The sequence below is a fragment of the Marmota flaviventris genome, chromosome 2 (assembly GCF_047511675.1).
Source record: "Marmota flaviventris isolate mMarFla1 chromosome 2, mMarFla1.hap1, whole genome shotgun sequence".
Taxonomy (NCBI): Eukaryota; Metazoa; Chordata; class Mammalia; order Rodentia; family Sciuridae; genus Marmota; species Marmota flaviventris.
The window spans coordinates 203,161,985-203,173,563 of NC_092499.1; the positions used below are offsets into that span (position 1 = coordinate 203,161,985).

General features: G+C 55.9%; 1 protein-coding gene across 2 annotated transcripts in view; it reads right to left on the reverse strand.

The window, feature by feature from the left end:
- The window catches only part of Zbtb46 (zinc finger and BTB domain containing 46), a 52,703-nt gene extending 43,690 nt beyond the window's left edge, over positions 1–9,013 (reverse strand). The window contains exon 1 of one of the 2 annotated variants that reach the window (XM_071609086.1): positions 8,580–9,013. The gene's annotated coding sequence lies outside the window, so the exon portion shown is untranslated. Of the gene's footprint in view, positions 1–7,979; positions 8,137–8,579 lie in introns of those variants that run through there. The other variant, XM_027954200.2, reaches the window with a different exon arrangement.
- Between the last annotated feature and the right edge of the window lie 2,566 nt (positions 9,014–11,579).

An 11,579-nucleotide genomic window follows, 5' to 3' on the forward strand; every position in this document is an offset into this window, starting at 1 on the left:
GCGAACACTCTACAGCTGAGCTATAGCCCAGTCCCCTACAGCCATTTTTTACTTTTGTTTTGAGACAGGACCTCACTGAGTTGTTGAGTCTTGCCTAGAACTTGAGAGCCTCCTGCCTCAGCCTCCCAGTGGCTATAATTACAGGCATGTGCTACTGTGTCCTGCTTTAAAGGTGAGTCTTATGAGGCTCTCCACAGGCCACCTTCACCTGAAGGGAGGTGTGTGCTATGCAAAGTCACACAGGAAACATGTGGCAAAGTCACTCCAAGTGCAGGATGCCCAGAGTCAGAGCCCTTCCAGATGGGCTGCATCGGACAGATGTGCAGTGCGTCACCTGCTTGAGAAGCAATGCATGCAACACTGGCCGGCTGCTCTGGGGGTAGCTCTGCAGGCGAAGGTGGACTGAGGCTGCCCCAGACCCGAGACACAGCCTGCACTGCACAAGCAACAGATGGCCTCTGGCCAGCTTGCAGTTTCCTACGCTGCCTCACAGGCCCAAGGAGGCATCAAGCGCAGTGCTCACAGTGCCTTCCTTGGGAAGCAGAGAAACCTGCTTGAATAAAGAAGGAGCTCACCATCAGCTGCACGGAGCCCACGGACACGGGGGCAGGCCCTGTGCTGGGCCACAGCCCTCACCCAAGTGAAGGCATGTTTCTCAGCCCTGGCCCCACTTCTAGGGCACCTGCAGGCCATGCACAGGTGATGGTGAGCATTGTGACTCTGCTCCACCCAAAAAAACTGTCACTGGACACAGCCTCGCAAAGCCACACAGAGCAGAGATTTTGGAACCTCCCACTACTCTCCCTTTCCCAGGATCTCTGGCAATTTCCACAATGCTAAACAGATCTTAAAAAACAGCAATAGAGATCAAGACGCCAGACCAAGAGAAGAAGCAAAGGATCTGGCAGGACCACCTCCCAAAGGGTTACTTCCTCCAAAGCCTGGGCATCTGTGAAAAGGGCCTTGACCACAGCGGATGTTGGAAGTGCCTCCTTGTCTCACCCACCAGCACACAAGAGAAAGAACCGGAAAAGTCTACATGAACCCGACATGGAAAACCCCTCTGTTCAGCTGCTTAGTGGGACAGTCAAGGAGTTCAGGTTTTTCTGCCCTGCAGACAGAGCACCTCTGATGGTTTCCGAAAAATTCAAGACACCTGAGCATAAAGAGCCAGTCTTCAAGCAAAGCAATAGAATAACACAAACATTTCCTACATGACAGCCAGCAATGGGGAATGAACTCTCCTGTCACCTATCCACCCAAGTACCACCAAAGGCAAGAGTGACAATGGATGACATACAGACACACTTTAAATTTTTTTTTTACCTTTACTTTATTTATTTATTTTTATGTGGTGCTGAGAATCGAACCCAGGGCCGCACACGCGCAACGTGAGCACTCTACCACTGAGCCGCATCCCCCGCCCCCACACACATTTTTAACAACATGATGTTAAACAGAAACATTTAAAGTGCAAAGAGTGACTTTCACCTAAAATGTTTCATTTGCTTCAGACAAGGGCATCTGCATGTTTAGTAACTGTGGAGGAATTTCTGTTTGGTGTTTTGCTTTGTTTTGGTTTTGGCTTTGGGCACTGGGGATTAACCAGGGGTGCCTCACTACTGAACTGAATCCCCACCACTGAACTGAATCCCCAGCCCTTTTTATTTTATTTTTAGACAGGGTCTTGCTAAATTGCTCAATCTGGCTTCTCCTCCTGAGTAGTGGGGATGGCAGGTGTGCACCGTGCTACCCAGCTGCCCCTGAGGTTTTCAATATCCTGACTTCCTTAGTTTCCCTTCAGAGCTGGAAAATCATAAACGGCCACATGAACCACACAGAGCACGTGGTGGCCTGCCTGAGTCTTCCTGGTCAGGAAGAGCCACCTATTTACTGGCCAAGGTGAGAAACAACAGCGTTTTGACTTTCTCTTACATAAGGTTTCCATAGGAAAAATCCACCTGCCACTCCACTCCGCTGTGAATTCTTACTGCTATGAACACCAGGAGAGCACTGGCGCCATGTCTGAATCAGGCAGGGAGGTTGAAATATTAAACCCAAGGACCCCTAGAGGGTCCTGGTGGAGTGAAAGGGCCACACAGAGTTGGGAGCCCTGAAGTGACCTAGGGTGCTCACCAGGGACACAGCCTTCTCAAGTGTAAACAGACCCCAATGGGAACTTGCTGGAAGCTTTAGAAATTCTTCCCAGAAGCCAGGCATGTTGACCACACCTGTCATCCCAGCGACTTGGAGGCTCAGGCATGGGGATTCAAGTTTTAGGCCAGCCTGGGCAACTTGGTGAGGCCCTGCCTCAAAAAAAGAAAAAAATAAAGCCTGGGATGTAGCTCAGAGGTATGGCACACTGGACTCAGTTTCCATCACCAAAAGACAGACAGGCCCCCAAGCTGACACGCGTGTGCACACACAAAGCCAGGCATGGAGTCTGAGGGGTCCAAGAGGAGAAGACAGAGGCCTTCCAGGGCTCAAGCTCTTCAGGTTCCCTGATCGGCCGAGACTGGGCTCAGTTCCACAGCAGGACTAGCAGCACCCGGATCTGTGAGGTGTCCTCAGGAAGATCCCCAGCCTGCCAGTGGCTGCTGCTCAGAGGACACAAAGTGACACCCACAGCAAGCACAGGGAGCATGGCTACAGCCATCCAGGCGCCAATGTGAGGGAGGACAGGTGCCATGCTGTGCCCTGGCCAGACACTCCCGAAGCAATTCTCCCTTCTGCATCTTCCAATCCTGATTCCTCTCCTGAACTCTGTCCTCTCAAAAATGCATGTCCACAGTCTGCATGACTGCTTCATTTTCTTTGTCAATAGGCATGTCAGCCAGGGAGTGGACCTCTCCCCCGAGCTGGGAATGACCAGATTACACCTAGAAAGGTGGGGGTTTGAGTGGAAGGAGGCTTGGGTGGTACACATGCCCCTTACAAACCAGCCGGCAGGGTCTCAGGCGAGCAGCAGCTTCCTTGGATGGGTGACAACCACACAGGTGGAGTCTAGGCATGAGGAACACCTCAGAAGTTGAGCATGCTGGTCTATACTCAACTAGGCAGGCTCCCCTGGAGCACAGAAGGCAGCATTCCGTGGCTAGAGGATGATGATGAACCCGAGTACCATTCTCACCTGCAGGGTTCACCTCTTCAGTCAGTTCATTCTCCACCTCTAAATGAAGCTGAGTAATTTCTGCTTCCTACCAAAATTCCTAAGCTGATTTTGAACTTCCTAAATCAAAGCATGCTGCTGTTCAGGCTTCAGTGCTCAATGGGTCGATGAGAACAGCACATCACAAACCTATCTTTAGATTCAAAGGAGGGCTGGGGATATAGCTCAGTTGGTAGAGTGCTTGCCATGCATGCACAAGGCCGTGGGTTCAATCCCTAGCACCACACACACACAAAAAAAAGATTCAAGTGAATGGTGGCACATGCCTGTAAACCCACTCAGGAGACTGAGGCAGGAGGATCACAAGTTCAAAGCCAGCCTCAGAAACTTAGTGAGGCAAGTAGCAACTCAGCGAAGACTCTGCCTCTAAATAAAATATAAAAAAGGGTTGGGATGTAGCTCAGTGGTTAAGCAACCCTGGATTCAATCCCTGGTACCAAAAAAAAAAAAAAAAAAAAAAAAAAAATCCAAACAGGGCTGGAGCAGTGGCCATGCTTGTCACCCACCTGCTCGGGAGGCTGAGGCAGAAGGATTGCAAGTCTGAGGCGAGCTGGGCAACCTAGCAAGGCTCGGTCAAAAAAAAAAAAATTTCAAAAAGGGCTGCACTAGGACAAGATTATGAAGACTAAGACTTTCTCTTCAAAGCTCATTTTAGGTATGCATCTGATAGACCTACGAGAGGCATGGTCTGTCTCAGCACATAGACCTGCGCCTGCCATCCCAGCCCAAGATGCAGCGGTGCCTTGTTGCAAACCTCTACAGAGACCCCTGCACACCTGAATGCTGCTGGTGAAGGAGAGGGTTCCCACTAAGAGAGAGAGGCCTCGTTTCTTGCAGTGGTTGGAAGGAGAGAGATAAAGCCATGAATGAAACAAAACTGTCTCAAACAGAAGTCGATCTGAGTCCCATAAAAGCAGTGACGCTGTCCAACTTTTGTGCAAATTAAGACATTTTAAAAAACCCATCTTTCACACACACACTCATGGATCATTTGTGACCTGCAGGCAGCTGGAAAGACAGAGGTGTCAGCAAATCAGAGAGCCACAAGCAGACAGGGAAAGCAAGAAAAACTGGGCCCTTCTGGGGCACCTGAGCACACAGCTCTAGGCAGGGAAGGAACTGATTCTGCAAGCTCTCCAAAAAGGATGAGGGGTCTCCCAGTATGACTCATGGGAAGGGACTGTGGGCTGCAGCAAGAGCTCTGAATGGTGCAGTGGAGACCACATCCCTTCTCATGCCACCCCCACAGCTGCCCCCTCCAGCCTGCCCTCATGGGCAGACCACACTCATAAAACAGGTAAGATGCAGTTCTCTGGAGCCCTGGCTCAGGTGCCTTGGACAGACACATGCCCCTCCACACCCTACAGTCTGTGTACACTCTATCCTTTTCCAGTCCTCAAGGTGGCTCTCTCCCACCTCTTTGAACATCACATCCGTGGCCCCTACATGCCCCCTGCCGCATGCCCACAGACCACTGGCACTCTGTCCCCAACCCGACCTGAAGGCTGGTGCACAGCAGGACCTCAATAACCCCAAGGAGTGGTCAGAAAAACCCTGGGTATCTCTAACACAGCTCAAAGGGTACATCTATGGAAATACAAAAAGCGCTGTCAGTGCTGCTGAAAAATACACTGAGGTTCTCAGCCATCCCCCAAATGCCCAGTTTAATCCAAGTCATGTTGCCTAACATGCCCAAGGCCCTGGGTTCCATCCCAAGCACCAGAGGGAAAAAATTAAACACCCAAAAAACACAACATAGTAATTTTAAAATCTGAGTTAAATGGTACTGCTGATTTCAACATCCAACAGAAAATCCTACAAAAGTCAGACTCAGATCAAATCTGAGGAGCCTGCTAGTTTTAACCCTGCATAGAAGAACTCATCTGTTAGAAAGGGCTTTCCACTTTCCACCTACAAACAACATGGTCAGATACATTCTCCCACCACTAACAAACCACAGTACCACCTGAGAGTGCAAAAGAAGGCAAAGTGTCTGAGAACTGCCAAAAGTGAGGAGACCCACAGGTTCCCAGTCTCAGTCCCAAGGCTCCGCACATGCTAGGACAAGCTCCAGCCATGCCAAAGCCAGAGCTGCAGCCAGAGGCAGGAAACCAAAACTGGAACAAGAGGATGTATTTCAAAGACGTCAAAGACGTAAGTCTGTGGCCATGATCATGATGCTATTGCATCGTCCACTTCTTCATGGGGTGCAGCGATTCAGAAACTCCAGCAACCACAGGGATCTTCTTTCTTCCCCCACAGAAAGGCACAGAGTCTCAGGGGAACTAAGAATCTGCATCACTCCAGAGAACTTAAGGTAAAGCACACACATCAGAGCAGAGGATAAAGCCCACATTTTTTATGAGAACCATAGTTGGGCAAGAAGATACAGTCCCCCAAACAGAATTTCCCAAAGTAAGTGCTGGAACACTGGTGTGGGCATGTAAGGGAGCAATGGTTTCTAGAACTTTCCTCTCATACCAGCAGCCAAGAGGGAGCCTGAGCACAGAAAGTGATGGCAACGTGAGAGAATCAGCTCAAATTCCCTGGCTTGTGGTGCATTCTAAGCACCATGCACTAAGTGGGTCCCTAAGTTCCTGGAGGCTGGTCTAAGACCTCTGATGAAGCACAGAGCACCACAGCTGAGCAGCCGCCCCAGAAACACAGACCACAGGGACAGAGTGGCCCAATTTCCCTAATTTGAAGAACCCCACATAAGGACAGTGCTGGGAAGTTCACTATTGACATTTAATTCGGTTTAACAGTGTTTGTAAATAAAACATCTCCAGACAATAACCAGAAACGCCACGCTTTGTGGTGTTTCTCTGCACCTGTGGAGCAGTGCTACCACTGTACCTGGCTTGCCTTTGATGTCTGTGCTACTTGTGACCAAGGGACCTGGGAAGCCACAGGCCATGGGACAACCTGACCCCGGTATGATTCAAGTGGGGATACCATGTCAAGGGGACAAGTGCCCCCATGTAACAGCCAACCAGTCCCAGTCAGAAAGGGGAGGGGACTGAGGCCTGAGTACCAGGACAACCTATGTTCCAGTAAGAGCAGCTAAACCTGAACAAAAGTTATCTACGCAAAGCAAAACTCTTACATGCAGGATACTGTCAGTGAGAGGCTTAATTAAATGCTGTCCCCAGGCAGGCCTCAGGCAAGATTGAATTTTGGATTTCTAGACATTCCAGTGAGGTATTCCACTACTCTAAAGAGAAATCCACAATAACCCCTCTTCCCTTCAGTAAAGGATATGGAAACAATCACAAGCTTTTTAGGGGACACAGTGTTAAATTCCTGCTTATATCTAAAAAGCTTTTGCCTAAATATTCCCATTATTCACCTAATCTTCTCGGTAATAACAAGATTGGGACCTCAAAGTTTTCAAAATATCTAATACTATCACAAAGTTATGACAAATGTAAGAATCCTATGATAAAATACTACCGTTTGCGTCTATATGTCTCCTTTTGATGAACAAACTATTTTCCACTCTTGCTGAGTGGAAATACTGCCTTACACTGGTAAAGCGAAGGCCAGCAACAGAGTGGATCCACCAGTGTTACCAAACACGGAAAGTTAGCCTCGACGACAGAGCCTTCGGGGAAACACTCTGCAACTGTACCACTCTGATCCACAGGAGCACTCCAGGCACAGGTGTCCGCACCGGCTGCTAGTGAAACGTTTCCTAATTAGCATTTCTTTAAACAATGCAGATAACAATCTTGCCAGTATAACCCTCGCCAAGAGCTCCGCTGAGATTGTAGCGCCAATGCCACTGAAATTCCCTAAGAATCTCAGTCAAACTTTCTTTTGTTTATATTTCTTCGAGGTAAGAAATTACCTGTTCTGCGCCCCATTTGGCTTGCCCTCAGGCTCCACAGTCCAGCCCTATTGTATACAGTTCTTTTTAATCCTTCAAACAGTGAAATTCTTGGAGGAACGGGGGAACCCCAATTGGCCAGAGCCCTCCCTCTGGCGCAGAAAATTCCCCATTTGCCCTCAGGATTGAGTTGTCAGACACTGTCTTGCGCTACCCGGTGAAACTGACATGTCTATTTACAGGGAAACAAAGACGCGGCTCGCAGCGGACCCCGCTCCCTCCGCGCTCCCCGTGCGCTCCGCGCGCCGCGTCTTCTCTGCGCGCCCCTTGCCGCCCGGCGCCAGGGCCCTGCGTCCGGGTTCGGCCCGTGATTAAAATGGAGACTGGGCCGGCGTCCGGCTTCTGGGAAGACAATGACCCCCAAGGCCCCGCAGGGCGCGGAGACCTGCCTGCGCCCACCTCCCGCAGTTCCGACTCTTGGCAAACTCGGCGCGGGCGGGTCCGGGTGCGGCTCCGCGGCGCGGGTGGAGGACGAGAGGAGCGGCGCGGGCGGGGGGCGCGGGACGCCCCCGGGTTGCCTCCCGGGGCCGGGCGTTGACGCAGCAGAAATTACCAGCTGGAAAATTCCCCTTTCGGAGGTGACGGGGGAGGGACCGCGGCGGCAGGAGGTGCCGGGGCCGAGGGGCCGGGCAGCCCGCGGCCGCCGCCACCTCCGCGCTCAGCCCCGCGGGGATCCGCGCCCCCCGCCGCCCCGCCCACGCCACTCGGGTCGGGACCCGCGGCCGGGGTCCGCGCGCCGCCCCTAGTCTCCGCCGGGCGCCCATCGCCCCCGGTAGGGCGCCCCCGCGGGGCGGGGCGTGGCGGGCGGTGGGGCGGGGGCGCGCCAGGATCGGAGCGGCCGGGCTACAGCGGCCCGGCCCGGCCCGGCCCCGCCACGGTACGCCGGCCCGGCCGCGCGGACAATGAGCCGGCGCCGCTTACCTGTGACCCCATGGGGCGCGGGCGGGCGCCGGGGCCGCCGGACCCGCGCCGGTGATAGCCGCTGCCGCGGGCGAGCGCTACGTGCGGGCGGGTCCGAGCTGCGTGCTCGCCGGGGCTGCTCGGTCCGCCCGCCGGTCTGTCCGTCCGTCCGTCAGGCCGGCGCGCGCCCCCGCGCCGCTCCAGCCCGGCGGCCCGCCGCCCGCGCGCGCCCCGCCCGCGGACCCTGACCCCGCCCCCGGCGCGCGCCCGCCTGCCGCTGATTGGCCCGCGCTGCTCCGGGCCGCGGCCACCGCCCCGGCCCCGCCCCCGCCGCCGGCCGCCGCCCCGCCCCTCGCCCGGCGACTCCGCGCAGCGGGCTGGCGGGGGCAGCGCGGCAGTCGGTCTGCACGCCCCCCCCCCCGTGGCGGCCGGACAGCGGAAGTGCCGGCTGAAGCTCGCTGGGCATTGTGGGAAGCCCCCTCCCCTGGCTGGCGGGCACTGGGGCGGCGCGGCGGGGGTCCCGGCCCGCGCGTCCCTTCCCCGTGGGTGTCGGGCAGCGGGGAGACCACCCAATGGGAGAGGCCGGCTGGGCGAGGGCGCCCGGCCCTGGGGACAGCGCACCTGGCGTTGCTTACGCGCCTGTTCCTGGAGCGCGCTGGTCCTCGGGTCACCGGTTGTCCCCGAACCCCGACGCGCCGTCGTGGTGCGCGCATCTGGCAAACTTCGCGACTTTCTCGCCAGCACCGGCGGATAGACGGGCCTCGGAGCGCAGGACGCCCAGACGCTCCCAGGCCGCCGGTGGCGCAATGCCCGGGAGAGCCTGGGTACCGCGCGCCCCCACCATCGAGGGACCTCGATGCACCCGGGAGTGGGCGCACCTTGGGGCGCTGGCCACGTGGCTATGCCCGCCACTGGGGCTGGGTTTTGGCCAATTATGAGCAGTGGCGCTTAGGTCCTTTCGTGGTGTAGTCGACCCGTAGGGCGCCGGGCTTGGGAAGGGGCGGAAGGCAAACGGCCCGGGTTTTGCTCGGATTCTCCAGCCGGCAATCCGATCGCGATTTGTGCAGCCCCAGATGTGTCTCTTCCCACCCCCGCCCCCAGTGGCGTGGTGAGACCAGCGCCTCCCCCTCTCGCCTCCGCTGCCCTCGGGCGGACAGAATGGGGAGCTCGGCCCCGCATTCCTGGCTGGTCTGCGCGGGGGTAAAGGCCACCTCGCTTCCTCCCCCCAGCACGGCGGGAAGGGAGGTGAGCCTGTGGCCGGCCAGCCACGCAGCGGAGTCGAGCTCCGCTAGGTCAACCAATCGCAAAGCTCCCGGCGGTCCGCGCCCTGCCTCCCTGCGGGGCCAGCGCCGCGGAATTCCTCGGGAGGTGGGAGGCGACGGGCCATGATGGAGGCTTTCTCTGAATGTGTAAGGAGGCATTCACCCGGCGGCAGTGGGAGGGCAGGCTGGGGGAAATTCTCCTTGAGAGAGCAAGGGCGAGCCGAGGTCTGGCAGCCAGCAATGGAAGGCTGGGACACTCCCTCACTGCTCCGCGGCGCCTGGAGAAGGCTGTACAGACGCCCCCGCCCCAGCCTCTCTCGCCAGCCGCCTGAGCTGGCACTGCGGGTCCAGGAAACACCATCCCCAGCCTCTTTGCTGGAGGACCCACTTGGGATGAACCCAAGTGTCTCTGGCCCTTAGGAATTGGGGGCTGGGCACAATCACCCTGAGAAGTGGCTGCCTCTAGGCCTCCAAGAGGTTCTGACTGGTCACCTGCCTCTTCCCTTTGAGGAGGCAGAGGACACTGTCTGCAGATAGTCACTCAGCCCCCACTACCCACTAACCTGGAGCTCCGTTGGAGCCCATAGGAGGAAGTGAAGCAGGGAGAGGCCTCTTACGTCATCTCCTTGCTCAGAGACACCCCGTTTTTCCCAAAATGGTGGGGTGGATGACAGTGTTTGTGTGCCATGTCCATGTTCCATGCAGGACTGTAGAGCAGTGGATGCTGCCTTGCCAGAGCATTCTGGTGTTCAGTCATTGCTCAAGAGGCCTGCAGGTGAGAATGAGGTCTGTCTCACCACTGCAAGGTCCATTCCACCTGCCAGGCCAGGGCTGCCTCTCTGCTCTTATTGGGTCCTAGGATAAGCCAGGACAGAGGGACCCCACTCCTGATTCGCACCCTTCACCAGTGACTAAGGACCAAGATTTTCACTTTCCTCTGCAAGAGCCAACAGCAAGTCAAGCAGCGTGGACATAAAGTCAACACTTTGAAAAGGCAAAACCAAGATCGAGCCCCAGAAAGAGAGCCCTGATCAACCTATGCCTAAAGCCACCCCATTTCCACACCTTCGTTGTTCCGAGAGATAGTAAACTTCTTTATATTTAAAAACAAAAGCAGAAAATGGCAACTGCAGCCTCTGAGCAAAACTGGGCAGCAGGGTGGGGGATACATCACTTGAACTGTGTGCCACCTAGATGTGTATTCTGGTGGGTCAGTGTGCTGCATGGCCAAGGAACCCTGCCTTCATCAGGCCCAGCACCCACAGCACTGCTGGGAGCCGGACTCAAGGCAGACAGATGCCAGACTGGATCGCCGCTCTCACTGCAGTCCCTGGTTGCTGGTGCCTGACAGCCATGGGCTTCTCATGGACACTGGCTGCTCCGCCCTGAAGGCAGGTCTGGAAATAGGTGGGGATGGGTGTGTGTGATGGGCTTCAGAGGCACTCTGCCCCAGGCACCCTGGCCTCCAGGGCAAGGGATGGAGGTGCCACCAGGGATTGTACATGGTCCCTGCCCTCAACAAATGGATGGACAAGACAGGCAAGCAAATGGGCAGCCAAGGCCCTGCAGATCACTCTTGTCCTTACTGTGTGGTGTGGTCATCTAGGAAAGCCACTCCAGCCACCTGTGTGAGCATGTTTGGTCCTGCCTAGGGACACCCCAAAGCTGCAAGGAGCAGCAACAGGCCAGGCGTTCTGAGGAGCCAGGGAGTGGGGCAGTGTGTAGAAGCTGCTCTTGCCACCGGTGTGCTTGCTGATGCCAGCTCCTCAGAACGTGCCCTCTTGGCCCCGGGGACCTGGACTGACTCCACAGGAGCCAACAACAGTGGGAGAGTCACATGGCTGGCAAGCTACACATACATCTCTGCAGACCTGTGCTTAGAGACCCCTGCGCCATGCTCCGCCAGCTGGCTGCCTGCCTCCCACCCCCATTGTGGGCTGCAGTAGGGCAGAGGAGGAGGGAGGGGTGCAGCCCTGTGCCAGGTGCCTGTCTCCTCTCAGGGGCTGCTTTTGTGAAGAACACACTGGGAGGAGCTTTGGAAGAGAAAATTACAAAGAAACAGCAAATATCCCTTCCTGTCTTCCTTCCGAGTGTCCTGGGGGGCACCCCACCCTCTCTGCCATTGCCAGGGCCTTCACCATCCCCATCTTCCCCAGCCACTCCAGCAGGGTTTTCTGTGCCTTTCTTTGTCTCAGTCACTGGTCAGAGAACCTGCCTGTTTATTCTCCAGCCAGTGGTGTTGCTCAGCCGTCCCCATGGCAACAGCCCTGGGAGTCCTGCCCCCTCCCAGGGAACTGCCCATAACCTGTCCCTGTCCTCTCCAGGCCTCTGCTGGAAGCCCAGAGAGAAAGGCAGAGAG